We start from the raw sequence: 17,420 nt of genomic DNA, 5'->3' as shown, positions 1-17,420 counted from the left end.
GGAGAGGAGGTGGTGGTGGCGGCGTGGAGGGAGGCTGCAGGCGGTGCGTCGGCGGCTGCGGCGGCGACGGCGGCGTCCTCGGCAGGTCGGCGGCGTCTGCGGCTTTCTCGGCAGGTCGGCGGCGTATGTGGCTTTGCGGTGGCAACGGCGGCTACTTCCGTCAGAGGAGGGGGAGCGGGCAGACGAACGGGGGAGGAAGAAGAGGAGGGAGAAAGGGAAGGGAGGGAGAAGGGAGAAGGGCAGCAGGCGAGGAGGCCCAACGGGCGGCGGGGGGAGGGTCGGAGCGCTGGGGTAGGAGGGAGAAGAAGGGCGGGGGGGTAGGCGGAAGGCAGCGGGCGGGGGGGTAGGCAGGAAGGCAGGAAGGCGGGGGGTAGGCAGGAAGGCAGGAAGGCGGGGGGTAGGCAGGAAGGCGGGAAGAGAGAGAGAGAGAGAGAGAAAGAAAGAAAGAAAGAGAGAGAGAGAAGAAGAAGGGCGGTTGGGGGGAAGGGGTGGGCAGGTGGGGGGAAGGGGTAGGGGGCCCATGGGGGGGCCATGGGGGGGAAAGGGTAGGGGGCCCATGGGGGGGCCATGGGTTGGGCAGGGGGGGGAAAGGGTAGGGGGCCCATGGGGGATAGGGGGTGCCCGAGGGAAGGGTAAGGGTGGGAAGGGATGGGTGCGTACCCCCGTCCCGCGCACGTGCGCGGGGCGGGGTAAAAAAATTTGCCGTGACGGGATTGAAATGATGCTGGGAAGACGGGACGGGTTACGCGGACACGACCGGGGCGCGTGGAGATTCGTAAAATCGAAAAAGGGCGCGTTCACGCACAAAACGGGCGCGAGAAAAAACGTAAAAATAAAGAAAAATTAATAACTCCCAATCCGGACGTCAAAACAAAATAGCGTAAAAACAAAAAGTGGGCAGGACGACAGAGGAAAAACAAGAAAAATATATGAAGGAGGTTCCGGGAGGGGTAAAGGCGGTCACGTGCAAAAAAACACAAAAAAAGAACCAAAAACGCAATTTAAAAATTAATATCGAAAGATCCATGCATCGGAACGAGGTGCAGAAAAAAGGAAAACTGTGCAAAAAGATGTCCCCAACAATCCTATCACATCAGAACATAATTCCGACGGAGATAAGATGTGTTCACATGGGAAAAACCCAAAAAACAAACCCAAAAATGAAATCGGAAATTAATATCGGACAAACCGTTCACCGGAATGACATGCAGTATGAAGGAAAAATGTCCGCAAAAAGGAGTGGCACAAGGGTATCACGTTAAAACGTAGTTTTGGTGGAAATAGGAGGGGTTCCTATGCAAAAAACTCCAAAAATACGCCCAAAAACTCATTTAAAAATTAATAAGTAAAAATCCGAAAGTCAAAAAAGGGTGGAGGAAAAAGGAAAAAGGTAGGGGAGGCACAGGGGACACAGCTGTCAAATCAAATTGGAATTCCGATGCAAATAGGGCAGGTTCACATGGAAAAATGTCAAAAATACGCATGAAAAAGTCGTGAAAACCCGGAAAATTAATAACGGACAAACCGTGTATCAGAATGATGCGGAATAAAAAGGAAAAATATCAGGGGAAAAGGGATTGGCAGGGCTAGGACAACAGATCACGGTTCCAAAGCAAGAAAAGCGCATTCACATGGAAAACCGTCTAATTTACGCAAAATGGTTCAAAAATTAATAACTCAAAAACCGTACACCGGAACAGGGGTAGGTAAAAAGGGAAAATGGTCAGTGCAAAGGGAGAAACAGGGCTATAAGGTTGGATTTGAACTTTGGGGAACATAGGATACATTCACATGGAAAAACCTCAAAATCAGGGAATGAAGGAAAACTGCAAGGGAACAGTCCCAAGGGTGGATGGAACATAAACGGGTGGGTGGGAAAGGACCCCATCAAGGTAAAAGCAAGGCAAGGCATACATGCATGAGCAGGGTAAGGCATATGCAGAGGATATACAATGTAGACACGCAGGGACGCGTCCCTACACTTAAAACCTTAACGGATAGGGTTAACCGAGCAACAGGGACCTAGGACCACGCCACAGACCATCCACTAACGTCCCCACACTTAAAACATGACCATCACTAAGAAACAGAAGTTGTAGGGTTAGAAAAACTTAGCCCGTTTCGTCAAGAATCAAGGTTGAGTATCGATGGCACGTCCAGTGTTGTTGTCGGCGCTGGAGGGACCAAGGCATCTTCTCGGCACACGTTCGTCATGGAAGGGACCATGCGGCAGCACCCAGGGAGGTAGCTGATGGAAGGAATCACAGGAAATTTGTCGATGATGAGGGATATTGCACTCAACTCACAATCACTCAAACGAAATGAAAGAATAGTCACTCGCCCCATGACTAATATCACTCGAGGAAGAATGATTAAAAACCATATCTCATACTGGGTTGAGGAATCGATAAGGGGAATCGGTGCAGAAGGAGTATGCCAGGGTGCACAGTTGATGGTGCATTAGTGCGTCTAACCTGTCTGGCATAAGTGCAAGGAGGAAGGTAAGGGAGCCTTACGGTGCAGTGTACAGAACAGGGTGATATGTCTTGTGATGATGGTAAAGACCCATCCCGTGGGTGCACAGGGAAACGGGAACATACCTGACTCCAAGTGTCGTAACGTCCCTCAATCTCACCTCTCGGTATTTGATTGAAGAAACTCCAGTCACACTCAGCCCACCCTCTGTCTCACTCTCTGTTGATAAACATAGGAGGGCAGCCTTTTCCTGAAACCCATTGATGTAATCCTCACAGTCACTTGTGCAAAGGTTGTATACCTTGTGCGCATTTGATGGTGCAACTGTGCATCCCGCCCTGTGCCGGCATACGGTGTGAGAAGGAAGGCCAGGGAGCCTTATGGTGCAGTGCACAGAAACAAATTGTGCTTTGTGCATTGAGAGGCCCATCCCGTGCGTGCAACACTTCATTCACACTACTCACCTCTCATTTGATTTGAAGGGAAAAGACTGGTCTCTCGACCCACCCTCTGTCTCACTCTCTATTGATAGTTACAGAGGGCAACCCATACTCACCTCCCCATCCGGTTAGGATGAAAGCTCACATCACTCGATCGTTTGTCGATGAAGATCGCGTCATCAGTTGTTGAAGAGGCGTACCCAGGGAGGTAGCCATCAAATCGAACATTGTGTTGAATAGGACATGTCATCTGCTAGAGGACAGGTAGTCACTTTACAGAGAGACCCAGGACACAGCGTACCAAGGGACTGCTGGGTGTTGCCACCTTTTCCATAGCCAGCTTCCCGCCCAAGGGTGTTTATCACCTTTTCTTGGAACGAGGCCTGCTATGACAGGGAATTGCTTCCTTTTCTCTCATAACAGATTTGTTTTTCTTGTTTTTTTTTTTCTTCTTTTGCTTCTTTGGTTTTTTTTTTTCTTTCTTTTTCTCATTTTCCCCTATTCCCGAGGGTGTTTCCACCTTTTCTCGAAGAATAGGTCGGCATGACAGGGACCTAAGTCCTTTTCTCCCATGACCGATATGTTTTGTTTTTTTCTGTTTCTTTCTTTTTTTTTTTTTCTTTCGAATTGAGCAAGGGAATGGTAGAAAGACCATTTGTCAGAACCCACCTCGCCACTGTCGCTGGTGGAAAATAGAGGAAAAGAGATCAAGGCTGGAAGGGGGGTTTGAGGGGACAGAGGGTTGCGCCCCCTTCATCAGGAGTGATTGAAGAACGGCTATTAGAAGTAGCATCATAAGAAGTACAAAGGAAAGGATCAAGTGTCCGTAATTGTCAAGATCCCCAAGGAGGGAAGTACTTCTTCAGGCGATATCCATTGATCAGAAAGGGATCATCAGAGGCATCCACGGTCTGTACTTGGACAGAGCCATTAGGGTTGACTACAAGTACCTTATAGGGGCCCATCCACCGCTGTTGGAGCTTGCCAGGAAACTTGCCAAATCGTGAATCATAGGCTAGGACCAAATCACCTTCTTTGAACTCCTTGTGCTTGATGAAACTGTCATGGTAAGCCTTGCGTCGAGCTTGCGTGGCTTCCATGCACTGTAGAGCCATCCTGCGAATTTCGTCCAAACATTCTGAATGCAGGAGACGGTGGTGCAGTGAATCATCATCTCCCAAACGCTCTTTGATAGCCACTCTCAAAGAGGGTAATTCTAGTTCAACCGGGAAAACAGCTTCTGTACCATACACCAGCTGGAAGGGTGTTTGTCCTGTTGCTGCTTTATGGGAGGTTCTGTACGCCCAGAGGGCCTCTGTAAGTCGATCATCCCAATCACGACGATGTGCGGCAATCGTTCTTGTCAGGATCGAGCAGAGGATACGATTGGTGACTTCGACTTGGCCGTTGGCTCTGGGGTAATAAGGAGTGGACTTGCGATGGCGGATCTTATACAACTCTGTCAACTCTTCCATGACTTTGTTAAGGAAATGAGTGCCTCTATCACTTACCAACTCTAAGGGACTGCCAAAATGGGTGATGATATTCTCGTACATGAACAGGGCCACGCTGTTACCATCGTCCCGCTTTAGGGCTTTAGCTTCACACCACTTTGTGACATAATCCGTACATACAAGGATGTATCTGTTCTGTTTCCTTCTGGTAGGAGGATCGATCGGACCTACGAAGTCAATGCCCCACTTCTCAAACGGCTTCAACGGAAGGATAGGTTGCAATGGCATGGCACTTGTCTTGGTGGGTTTCCCCATTCTTTGACAAGCATCACATCTTTTACAGTAATCATAGGAATCTTTGTGGATGGTAGGCCACCAATATCCCGCTAGCAGAGCCTTCCTGGCTGTAGCTTCTCCTGCAAAGTGACCTCCACATGGCTCATCGTGGCAAGCCTTCAGAACAATCCCAATCTCATCTCCTGCAACACATCTTCGGAGCACTTCATCTTTGCCTTTCTTGTATAATGCACCGCCTAGCAGGGTGTAGGGGGCTGATTCTAGCATGAGCTTCTTCCTTTCCCGACTAGAAATACCAGGAGGGTACTGTTGGGTTGCCAGCAGATTGGCAATGTCTGCATACCAGGGAGTTACAGTCTCTACCAAGAACAGGGAAGCATCAAGGAGGTCTGGATCATCCTGTTCCTCGTCTGCAGTTTGTGGGATACGCGACAGATGATCAGCCAGAACATGGGAACGACCAGGCTTAGTAATCACCTCAAAGTCAAACTCCTGGAATAGAAGGAGCCATCTCATCATTCGTCCTTTCACATCTGCTTTGTTCATCAAGAAGGACAGGGCCTCATGATCCACATAAAATTTAAAGTGGGTGGATAGGAGGTAGTGGCGGAACTTCTCCAGGGCAAACACCATTGCCAAGCACTCCAGCTCTGTCACTGTATAGTTCCGTTCCCTATCAGTGACTTTTCGGCTTGCGTAATAGATCGGTTGATCCAACTTCGAGGAGCCCTTTTGGCAGAGGACAGCACCTAAGCCTTCAATTGATGCGTCAGTGTGTACATGGAACTCTTTCGTCCAATCAGGAGGTTGCAGAATGGGTGCCTCTATCAGACACTGCTTCAGAGTGTGGAAGGCTTTGTCACATTCTTCTGTCCAAGTAAACTCTGCATCTTTCCTCAGAAGCTTGTGCAAGGAAGTTGCATTTGTCGCAAAATGGGCTATAAACCGTCTGTAGTAACCCACATGGCCTAGGAATCCCCTCAACTGTTTGAGGTTGGTGGGTACTGTCAGAGCTGCGATCTTTTCAATCTTTGCCAGGTCTGTTGATATTCCTTGTGCAGAGACAATGTGGCCCAACAGAACTCCAGAAGAAACCCCAAAGATGCATTTGTCAGGGTTGAGGGAAATCCCATACTCCCGGCATCGATCAAAGCATTGTTCCAGATGTTCCCAGTGTTCACGGATCGAACTATAGACACAGAAGTCATCTAAATATACCTCAATAAAGTCATGCAGATGATTTTGAAATGCGGCCATCATGACTCGTTGGAAAGTAGCAGGGGCATTGCAGAGCCCAAATGGCATCACTCGGTAAGCGTAGGTCCCCCATTCTGTGGTGAAGGTTGTTTTGGACTGGTCTTCTTCTGCAATCTGCACTTGATTGTATCCACTGAATCCATCCAGAAGGGAATAAAGCTCATGTCCTGCCACCGTGTCCAACAGTTGGTCTGTGAAAGGGATAGGAAAATGATCCTTCTTCGTCTTGGAATTAAGCTTTCTGAAATCCACACATATTCGCAATTTGCCATTCTTCTTGGGTACAACCACGATGGGTGAAACCCATTCACTATTTGCCACTGGATAGATGAACTCGGCTTCCAGAAGCTTGAGCAGCTCCGCTTTCACCAATGTGGAATAATTCGGGTTCATTCGCCTCTGTCGTTGCCGTACTGGCTTGGCATCAGGCTCCAAGTCAATATGATGTTGACATATTGTGGGATCAATCCCTTTTAGGTCTTTGTAGGACCACGCAAACACGTCCAAATTCTCTTTCAACAAGTTGTACAAAGTTGACAACTCCTCTTCTGGGAGACTGCTACCCACCTTCAAGTGGCGTTCAGTGCCTTCTGAATCCACAAAGGTTAACTGCCTTTCACCTTCTACTTCACAGATGAAGGTCCCGCGGACCGCTTCTGGATACAGATCCGACTCCTTCAAGGGAGTGATGTCCTCTTCTGATGTCCCACTAGAACCAACTTCTTCTTTTGGTGGAGACTTAGGTTGCTCCTTGAGATGTTGAAATGGAATTAGAGCCATTCCGGGTTTGGTTTCAAAAGTAATTACCTCTTGGCTTGAAGCCTCATCTTCTGATGATACATCCAGGAATGTCACATAACAGGGACCTTCTGATGCCTGTTGGGTTTGTGGGACTGAAATCATGCCTCTACACCTCTCAAGGACATGGATGCTTGCCTTTGCAAATTATTGGAAGATTATGATGATCTATTTCAACCTCCCTCTTCTCATCCTCCCAATCGTAAAGTGGATCATTCCATTGACTTGCTTTCAAATATCAAGCCTGTCAATAAGCCTCCATATTGTCTCTCAAAGCCAAGCAAAGGAATTACTTGAGATGGGTTTCATACAACCAAGTCAATCTCCATTTTCTTCTCTCATTCTCTTGGTAAAGAAGAAGGATGGATCATTCTACATGTGCATAGATTATTGTGATTTGAGTAAGCCCACAATCAAGAATACGTATCCAATACCAAGAATCGATGATGTATTGGATGAGTTGAAGGATGCAAAGGTCTTTTCAAAGATCAATTTGCTATCGAGATACCACCAAATATGTATAAAGGGGGGGGATGAATACAAAACAAATTTTAGGAACGAAGATTATCTCATTTTATTCTCTAGCCACATTTCAAGCATTAATGAATAAAATACTTCAGCCACTCTTGTTTAAGACAATTTTGGTCTTCTTTGTTGATATATTGATATATAGTCTGAGCAAAGAAGAGCATTTATAGCATGTTAAATGGTGTTTTACATCTTAAGGAAGCACAAGTTTTTTGCCAAAGCATGTAAATGCACATTCATGGTCAAAGAAGTAGAGTATTTGGGGTATATTATTGGGGAAAATGGTATCAAGGTTGATTCAAGGAAGGTCCAATGTGTTAAGGATTGTCCTACAATAACAAATACCACATCATTGAGGTGTTTTCTTGGCTTATCTTCTTTCTATCAAAGGTTCATAAAGAATTATGCACATGTGGCTGCCTGTTGAGACTCAAGCTCATTTTTGTCTTTGGTCAATTGTTTACCTTAGTAAATAAGGTTAAGTCACACTGACTTAACCATGATTAGATCTAGGTCAGTTGATCTTTGAATGTGTGTTGTACATACAATTGATTTTTTGGTGTGTGTGACAGGATGTGGATGATAATGCAGAATGAACTGAAGGGAGCTGTCTGCTACCCTTGGGCCTGATCCTTTGTCTCCATCTCTTTTCCTTCTGAACTCTAATATGGTATCAGAGCCTCCATCCTCTGTGAGACCTGCTTAAATGAAGAAGAGGAGTCTGTGGATGAATGACAGTCCTGTAAGGTTCACCAAAAACAGGACTCGGCAAGCTTCTGAATTGCCAAAGGTACAAGCATAAACTTCAGAGGAACGGGAGCTGCTAATCCAAGGAGGATGCATGCGATTAATGGCTGCCCGCAAAGTATGCGATTAATACCAGGGAGGAAGCATGTGATTAATACCAGCGATTCTTGTGATTAATACCAGCGATTCTACCTTAGAATCGACGCCATTGAGACTGTATCCTGGAGGTAGTACAGAATGCAAAGTTAGAGTTGGAGCGTGGTCTTGGGACTCAAGATCAGGAGAAGTTTTTCGAGTAGGGGCTGGAGTGGCAGAGCGTACAGGGCAGCTGGTGCGTTATCGAGTATTGGGAAGCAATCTGGGGGTAGGATCTCGAGATGGTCTCTCAGTTCTGGTGCTGACTTCATGTGATGCAATCTGGGCATAAGCATTGCCTTTGGAATAATCAGTAACACCATAATTGTACGTCAGCTCCAATACAGTCGTTTTATCCTCAGGGCCATAGCCTAGCATCGCAATGGTGTACTTCTATTCTGGGTTGTCACGAGTCCGAAGCAGTTGCATACAAAAGGCTTTTGCATAGAAATTAATGGATCTATCCAAATCTCCAACTCTGAGCATGACTTGGTAGAGAGGCTCTGGAGTGGGGCCTCGCTCATTCTCAGCATCTAACGGCAGCAGTAGCGTGGTGAAAACCTTACAGGTAGGCAGGCCCTTGGTCTGCGAAAGCAGCAGATTAACAGGAAGTTTTTTTATTTGTGGAAGTAGTGGTATGATAGAAACAGTCCTCAATTCTGCTGTTTTTTTTCATGTTGGGAAAGTCACCCAATTGCCCCATCTGTCAGGAAAGGGTTCTGAAGCTCTTTAACTTGGAGCTTATAACTGGTTTGCTCTGCACCAGGGCTGAAGCTTAGATCAAGGCTTCAGAAGTATTTAACAATACATATACCACAATAGCCTCTCGAGATCAAAGAAATCACAAAGATTGCTATTGAAGATATACTCTTCTGAAATAACAAACACAGCAAGAGGAGCAAGACTTGACAACTTAAAACAGAGGCAACTTGAGGTAGCACTCTGAATTGTAGAAGCAGCACATTGTTGCTACACAAACATATGACAAGTTCACGGGTTATTCAAAAGCACTTGTAAACAGGTGCTAGGGCACAATAGAGAAATGCAGAGCAAGAAAGAATTGCAGTTTTTCTCATGGTTCTCAGTGCACACTTGAAATATACATGTCATGTATGCTTGGCTGAACAGTGCTCAGTCTGGCACTTCAAATACGGATACTTGCAAATCTGCCACAGTGGGTAATATCTGCAGGTGCAGTGGCTACAGACCCATTGTTGATGCATGTAAAAGCCTTGTTGGAGACAAATTCTGCAGCAACAGTGAATGTATCAAGTGAAACTTTAATATCTGTACTTGATGTTCTCTTATGCAAAGTTGTTGATGCATTGTAACTGCAGTTGAATGGAAACAGAAGCACATGCATTTTTACATTAAAAACTGGTTGCACTACAAGTTATTGAAGTATATTGCCTGTGGCATTTTTTAAAATTGACTGGTTTTGCAAAGCTTAAGGCTTTAAAATGGCAAACACAGGAGAGAAGGATACTATCACTCAGATAGTTGGTGAGAAGCTGGACTATAACAATTTTGTTCTATGGAAATTCAGGATGTCTAATTTTTTAATTGGAAGAGGCTATTGGGACCTAGTCACAGGTCTTGAAGATGAGCCCAAGCTACCGGAAGATAGACCTCCAACACAGGATCAGTTGAAGGCACACAGGACTTGGTTGGAAAAGGCCAGCAAGGTCTTGCATTGGTTGTCACTATGTGTGTCAGACACAAAGGCTATGCAAATTGCAAATTGTACTTCCCCAAAAGCTGCTTGGGACTTATTGATGAAGAATTATGGGCATGTCACTCATGCAAGAAAGACACAACTGAAGCAAAAATTCAGCCACATATCCAGGAATGGAAGGTCTATTGAGGACTATGTCAGTGAGATCAGATCCATTGCAGAACAACTAGGATCAATTGGAGCTGAAGTTGAGGATGATGATTTGGTAGCCACTACCCTCCATGGACTTGGACAGGAATATAAGCAGTTTGATACTTCCATTTCAGTGCGTCAGGAGCAGCCTGACTTTGATGAACTTGTAGCACTTCTTTTGCATGAAGAAGTGAAACTTGGACTTAATACAAGTTCTAGTGGGTCTAAAAACAGTAGGGACAATGTCTTCTACTCAAATCAAAGGGGTAGAGGTGGAAGAGGAAGATCAAATTTTCGAGGAAGAGGTGCTGGAAATGCATATGCAGCCTGTGGACAGCAAGCTACTGGATGGCAAAATAGGCAGCCTCAAGCAAATAGAGGTGCCTCAAATGCTCGTGGAAGAGGAGGTTATTCACCTAGAGGAAGAGGTACTTGGCAACAGCCTCAAATGAGTTATGGATAGCAATCAAATGCAAATAAGGATTGCCATTATTGTGGCAAATACGGGCATGTAGCTAAGGATTGCTACAAAAAGCAAAATGATCAGAGAGCAAGAGGGAAGCAACATGGTAATTATGCTTCTTCTAGTGGTATGCAGGAGGATGACAGGTTGTTTGCAATGCAACATGTGAAGAAAGGGTTGCCTGTACACGACAAAGCAGATGATGTATGGTATATAGACTCAGGGGCATCTAACCACATGACTCCTCATGGAGAGTGGTTTGACACATTGGTAGAAGGTGCTCATGGATATGTTTGCACAGGGGATGATATGCAACATGACATTATGCATACAGGTACTGTTCCCTTGATGATGCATGGTGACAGGAAAAAGAGTCTTTATGATGTATTACATGTACCCTCCATAACCAAAAACTTGCTTTCTGTGGGACAAATGGCTGAACAAAATCTACAAGTTAGATTCAATAGAGATGGATGCTACATTGAAGAATATGGTCAAGGATGCAAACTCATTGCTAAAGGCAAAAGAAATGGCAGGATGTTTACATTGGATACGAAAATTCCAGCATTGAATGCTGCTATGTACTCAAATGAAAATGCTGCAATAAGGGACATTGAGATATGGCATAAAAGGATTGGACATGTAAATGTTCCAAAGTTGAAGAATATGCAGCATAAGCAAGTTGTACTTGGACTTCCTAAGTTCAAGCATGCGGAATTGGGACATGTATGTCAGTCTTGTCAATTTGGAAAGCAATCAAGGCTTCCATTTATGAAGCATGTAAGCACTACTACTAGACCATTACAGCTTGTACATTCTGATGTATGGGGACCCTCACAGAATGTATCTCTTGGGGGATCACGTTACTATGTGTCATTCATAGATGACTATAGTAGGTACACATGGTTGTATGTGCTAAAGCACAAGAGTGATGTCATGGATGTTTTTCAGGATTTTAAGAGACATGTGGAGAAAGAATTGGATTGCTATATCTCATGCTTGAGATCTGATAGTGGTGGCAAATATGTTTCTAAAGACTTTGATCACTTCTTGGCAGCTCATGGAATTAAAAGGCAACTGACGTGCAGGTACACACCACAACAAAATGGTGTAGCTGAAAGGAAAAACAGGGTGATCATGGAATCGGCTAGAGCCATGTTGAATGAGAAAAGCCTACCAAATGCATATTGGGCAGAGGCTGTAATGACTGCAGTGTATGTCATGAATCGTACACCAACAGCAGGTATACATGAGGTGACTCCTTATGAGAGGCTTTATGGGATAAAGCTGGACATCAGCCATCTTAAGGTTTTTGGATGCTTGGCATATGTCCATGTTCCAGATGAAAAGAGGAAAAAGCTCGATCCAAAGGCAGAAAAGGCCATCTTTATTGGGTATGCACAAGATAGGAAAGCGTACAAATGCTACAATCCTTCCACTCATGAGACATTGGTCTCAAGAGATGTGGTATTTGATGAGCTGAAATCATGGCATGAGAAGAAGATCACTGTGATGAATGATGAGGATGGCTATCACGAGCCTTATGTACATGCAGGTACAAATGAAAGTGCAAAAATTTCTGGGCCTTCTAAAGATGCTACTACATCAGTTAGCCCTTGGACAGGTAGATTGAGGACTTCCGCATCTTTGTCCACTGACACGGGTATGTCAGTGAGGGGGAGAGATGTAGATAAAGGCAAAGGAAAACTTGATGATGTTACAGGGCCACTCATTTGTGGTTATGATTCACCTGGTACTGACAGCTTGGATAGTGAGTTTGGTATTCCATCAGTTGTGACTCCTGGTGTGAGACATAGATATATACCACCTCATGAGAGAGGAGAGTCTCATACTGCACCTCAGTTGAGGAGATCAGAAAGAGTCAAGAAGCCTATGGATAGGCTTACATATAGTGGTTACACAGTGAGACACTATGCATATATGGCAAAAGTCACTAGCTTCAAGGAACCCACAAAGTTTTCTGAAGCTATTTTGGATGATCATTGGTGTAAGGCAATGGATGAGGAATATTGAGCATTGGCTGAAAATCACACTTGGGATTTGGTTGAATTGCCTGAAGGAAAAATGGCTATTGGTTGCAAATGGGTATACAAAGTGAAATGCAAATCTGATGGCACATTGGAAAGGTACAATGCAAGACTTGTGGCAAAAGGGTATGCACAACAATATGGTCTTGATTATGAGGAAACATTCAGTCCTATTGCTAAAATGGCAACCGTGAGGACAGTGATTGCTTTGGCAGCATCTAAAGGATGGAGTATGTATCAAATGGATGTGAAGAATGCTTTTCTCAATGGTGATTTGGTTGAGGAAGTATACATGGATCAGCACGAGGGCTATGCACATCCAGATTTTCCTACATATGTGTGTAGATTGAAGAAAGCATTATATGGGCTGAAGCAAGCACCTAGAGCTTGGAATGCTAAGATAAGTGCATGCTTACAAAAACTTGGTTTTACTATGGGCAAGGCTGATCATAGCCTATTCACAAAGAAGACAAGAGCTGGTTATATAGTATTAGTTATCTATGTGGATGACTTAATCATTACAGGTGATGATGTCACAGGAATTGGAGAGATCAAGGAAATGTTACATGCTGAATTTCAGGTCAAAGATTTGGGAGATCTGAAGTATTTCCTTGGGATTGAGGTTATCTCTACATCTTATGGTACTTGGTTGTTGCAGAAGCAGCATGCACAGGATATATTAACCAAGTATGGTATGTTGGATTGCAAAGCATTGAGCACTCCATTGGAACAAAATGTTAAGCTACTTGCAAATGTTGGGCATGAGATTGAGAATGTCACTATGTATAGACAAATGGTGGGTAGCCTAATTTACCTTACCATTACTAGACCGGATCTTAGCTATTCAGTTGGACTGATTAGTCAGTTCATGCATAAGCCTATGAAGCCACACTTGGATGCAGTGAGGAGGATCTTGAGATATGTAAAGGCTACATCAGATTATGGTCTATTCTATGAGCATGATAAGCCTTTGGAGCTTACAGGATATACAGATGCTGACTGGGCAGGAAGTATCTATGACAGGAGATCTACTAGTGGGTATGCATTTTCCCTTGGTAGTAGTATGGTCAGCTGGAGCAGTAAGAAGCAACCTACAGTTGCACTCTCTAGTACTGAGGCAGAGTATAGAGGTGCTGCACTAGCTGCATGTGAGGCAGCATGGCTCATGAAGCTTCTTGATGATTTGGGCATGCAGGAAGTCAGGCCTGTCACACTCTATTGTGACAACATGAGTAGTGTACTCCTAGCCAGTAATCCTGTCTATCATGCTAGGACTAAGCACATTGAGGTACACTATCACTTCATCAGGGAAAAAGTGATTGCAGGTGACATTGATTTGGTCCATGTGAGAACAGAAGACCAAGTTGCAGATATCTTTACCAAGTCATTAGGTAAAGATAAGTTTGTGCATTTCAGAGAGTTACTTGGAGTCAAGTATCCTACTTGAGCTTGAGGGGGAGTGTTGAGACTCAAGCTCATTTTTGTCTTCGGTCAGTTGTTTACCTTAGTAAATAAGGTTAAGTCACACTGACTTAACCATGATTAGATCTAGGTCAGTTGATCTTTGAATGTGTGTTGTACATACAGTTGATTTTTTGGTGTGTGTGACAGGATGTGGATGATAATGCAGAATGAACTGAAGGGAGCTGTCTGCTACCCTTGGGCCTGATCCTTTGTCTCCATCTCTTTTCCTTCTGAACTCTAATACTGCCCAATTGACCAATAGGTTAAAGAAACAAGCTTTCTTTTCGGATAAAATAGTCAACAAAATCTTCAATGAGCTGAAGCAACTCCTCATTTTAGCACCTATATTGGTTTTCTACCTCAACTTCTCTAAGGTATTTACTATCTATGCAGATGCTAGTGGAAGAGGATTGGGGGTTGCTTTAGCCCAAGAACATGGTGTCATAGTTGATGAAAGTACAAATTTTGATGAAAAAGAAAGGCAAATGCATGTATATGAGCAAGAGATATTAGCTATATTACATGCAGTGAAAAAGTGGCATCATTATCTTCATGGGAGTTACTTTAAGGTAAAAAGTGACCATAGGGTGTTGATAGACGCAACCCTTCAATCTTTTGATTTTCAGATTGCATATATGGTTGAAAAAAGATAATGTAGTGGCGAACATGCTCTCTAGGATGTGGGCTTGCAATGTATCTACCATCTCTACTATATACAAGGATTCGATAAATGACATACAAGAAGAATATTTGATGGAGGAGCATGTTGCTACAATAACACAGAAATTACAGCAAGGGGAAATGAAGAGTACCCAAACTTCAAATGGCATAATGGACTTTTATGGTATAAAGGGAAGGTCTACTTGATCCCTCAAAGTAATTTCAAGCTAAAAGTCCTTCAAGAAATGCATTCTTCACCCTGGGTTGGTCATCTTGGTCTCCTTAAGACCTTTGACAAAGTGCATAAGATTTTTTATTAGAAGGCCTTATGGCAGGATGTGAAGGAGTATGTCTCTCATTGTTTGGAATGCCAACCAAATAAAGATTCTTCTTTATTATCAACCATCCTCCTTCCGCTCTTGCCAATTCCACAAGGAAAGTGGAGCGATATCTCTATGGATTTCATTACAGGCCTCCCTACCACAAGGCATGGTCGAAATAGTATCTTTATTGTTGTGGACAGACTTACCAAATCAGCCCATTTTATTCCAATAAATACATAGTTTTCAGCCAAGCAAGTAGCCAACCAATTCATGGAAGGAGTATTCAAGCTACATGGAATGTCTTTGAGGATTGTTTTAGATAGAGATACTAGATTCATGGGAAATTTTTGGAAGAGTTTGTTTACTTCCATTAGCACTATTGTCACTCCAAGTATCGCTTACCACCCTCAAACCGATGGCCAAACGGAGAGGGTTAACCATTGGGTAAAAGTCTACTTGAGACAGGTTTGTCATGACACTCAATCCTCTTGGGATAATTGGTTGCATCTTGTTGAATTTTTTTACAACAATGCATATCATATGAGTATTGGAATGGCTCCATTCGAGGAACTCTATGGATACAATGTTCAAATTCCTTCAGCCATATTTCATGAGAAGAGGTAAATCCATAAGCAAAGGATGAGATAGAGAGAATGGAGTTGCTTATGAAGCAATGTAAAGAGAATATAAGGAAGGCACAAGATGACATGAAATCCGATGCTAATGATCAGAGGAGGCACATGGAATTTGATGTTGGAGATTGGGTCTTTTTGAAAATTCCCAAGTTTCATTATGCTTCCCTCAAATGAGGGCACAACAAGTTGGTTCATAGGTTTCATGGCCCATACTTGGTGTTGGAACGGATTGGAGAGCTTGCATATACGCTCCAATTACCTTTTACTACCCACATACATAATGTCTTTCATGTACCACCCTTTTTCTTAAAATCCCTTAGGCTATTGTATAGATCTCATCATGTGAGTCTCCATGTAAAAAAATCATTTTTACATCCATCTAAGAAAGGTTGAGCTGAGCAACCAATGCTAGTACCAAGTTGTCTTTACATCCATCTAATAAAGGTCTAGATCTAGATAAGCAACCAATGCTTGTATTAGGCATAGGGTCATCATTTTAACAATGAGAGAAAATACTTCATTCAAGTTAACACCATATTCATGCTTAAAACCCTTAGCTACCAATGTGGCCTTATAAGCGTGCTTGGTGTGTCCATGGATATTTTCCAGCTTGTATACCCACTTGTATGGTAGTGCCTTCTTGCCATTAGGAAAAGGAACCAAATCGCATGTATGGTTAGTCTGTAAAGGAGTCACTCTGATTGCATAGCACCCTGTCCCATGAGTGACTATCATGTTGGTGCGTAATCTCATTATAGAGATCCACCTGCATCTATCACCATAACATAATCCATGGAGGGCGTAAAGTGCTCAGACTGACATCTAGCTCTAGTAAAGCATCTCAAAGAAGGTTGATCCTACACAATAGGTAGTGCTTGGGCCATTGGAGCATCATTGTCTAAATAGGTAGTGCATGGCCCATTAAAGCATCATTGTCTAAGTATGCAGGTACTGGGCATCTAGGTAGCACATGCAATAGGTAGCACATAAAATAGGTAGTGCCTGGCCATTTGTCTAAATAGACAATAAATTTTTAGTCATAGATAGTATATGCAACACATCATATAGACTTTTTATTTCTATCATGCATGACTAGTGGTACAACACATGTATGCTTGATGTCATGATGTGTATCATCACCAATACATAGCCATGAGAGCATGCAATCATCTCATCAAACCATTGTCCATGCAGGGTCATATGATTTGAGGCACCTATGTTAATCTACCACTTTTCAACAGCCTTGCCATGCTTAGGCATACCCTTTGATATATATATCATAGCAAATGGCCTATCTGATTGATCATCAGTATCATTACTAGAGGGCATATAGTTACCACACTGTCTGCCTTTTTTTTTAATGTCAACCTACTTTTTATGACAATTGTTTGCTATATGTCCATAGCTACTACATTAATGATAGCATTTATCTCTATTTGCCAAATCATAAGATTGCCAAGGACCAACACTACTTCTAGGTGATCTCCCCCTGGCTCTAAACGATCATGCTCCTCTTTCACCTTGTGCATTTTGATTCTACTAAGCACTTTATTGTTGTTGTCCATAAGTATTTTGAGTGTCACCACAGCCTCGGGAGGCTCCACGAGCCTTACCACCTCTAGCTCTCTGACTAAAGTAAAAGAATATCTCTACTCTGAGAGATGCGATCTTTTATTCAAACCAAGTTTGACTTCTTCATGTAGCAGCAATTCAAGTAACTCATCCTAATCATGGGGATCTGGTCATAAAGAAATTGATGCGTCAAAGGCTTTATATTCCTTACCCAAGCCATTCGAAGTTAACTGCAATCATCCTCACAACCTTCAATC

This window comes from Lygodium microphyllum, chromosome 10 (assembly GCF_053477565.2).
Source record: "Lygodium microphyllum isolate KBCC chromosome 10, Lygodium_microphyllum_v1.1.10, whole genome shotgun sequence".
Lineage (NCBI taxonomy): Eukaryota > Viridiplantae > Streptophyta > Polypodiopsida > Schizaeales > Lygodiaceae > Lygodium > Lygodium microphyllum.
The sequence above is the reverse complement of the archived record's forward strand: the minus strand, read 5'-3'. Positions refer to the sequence as shown.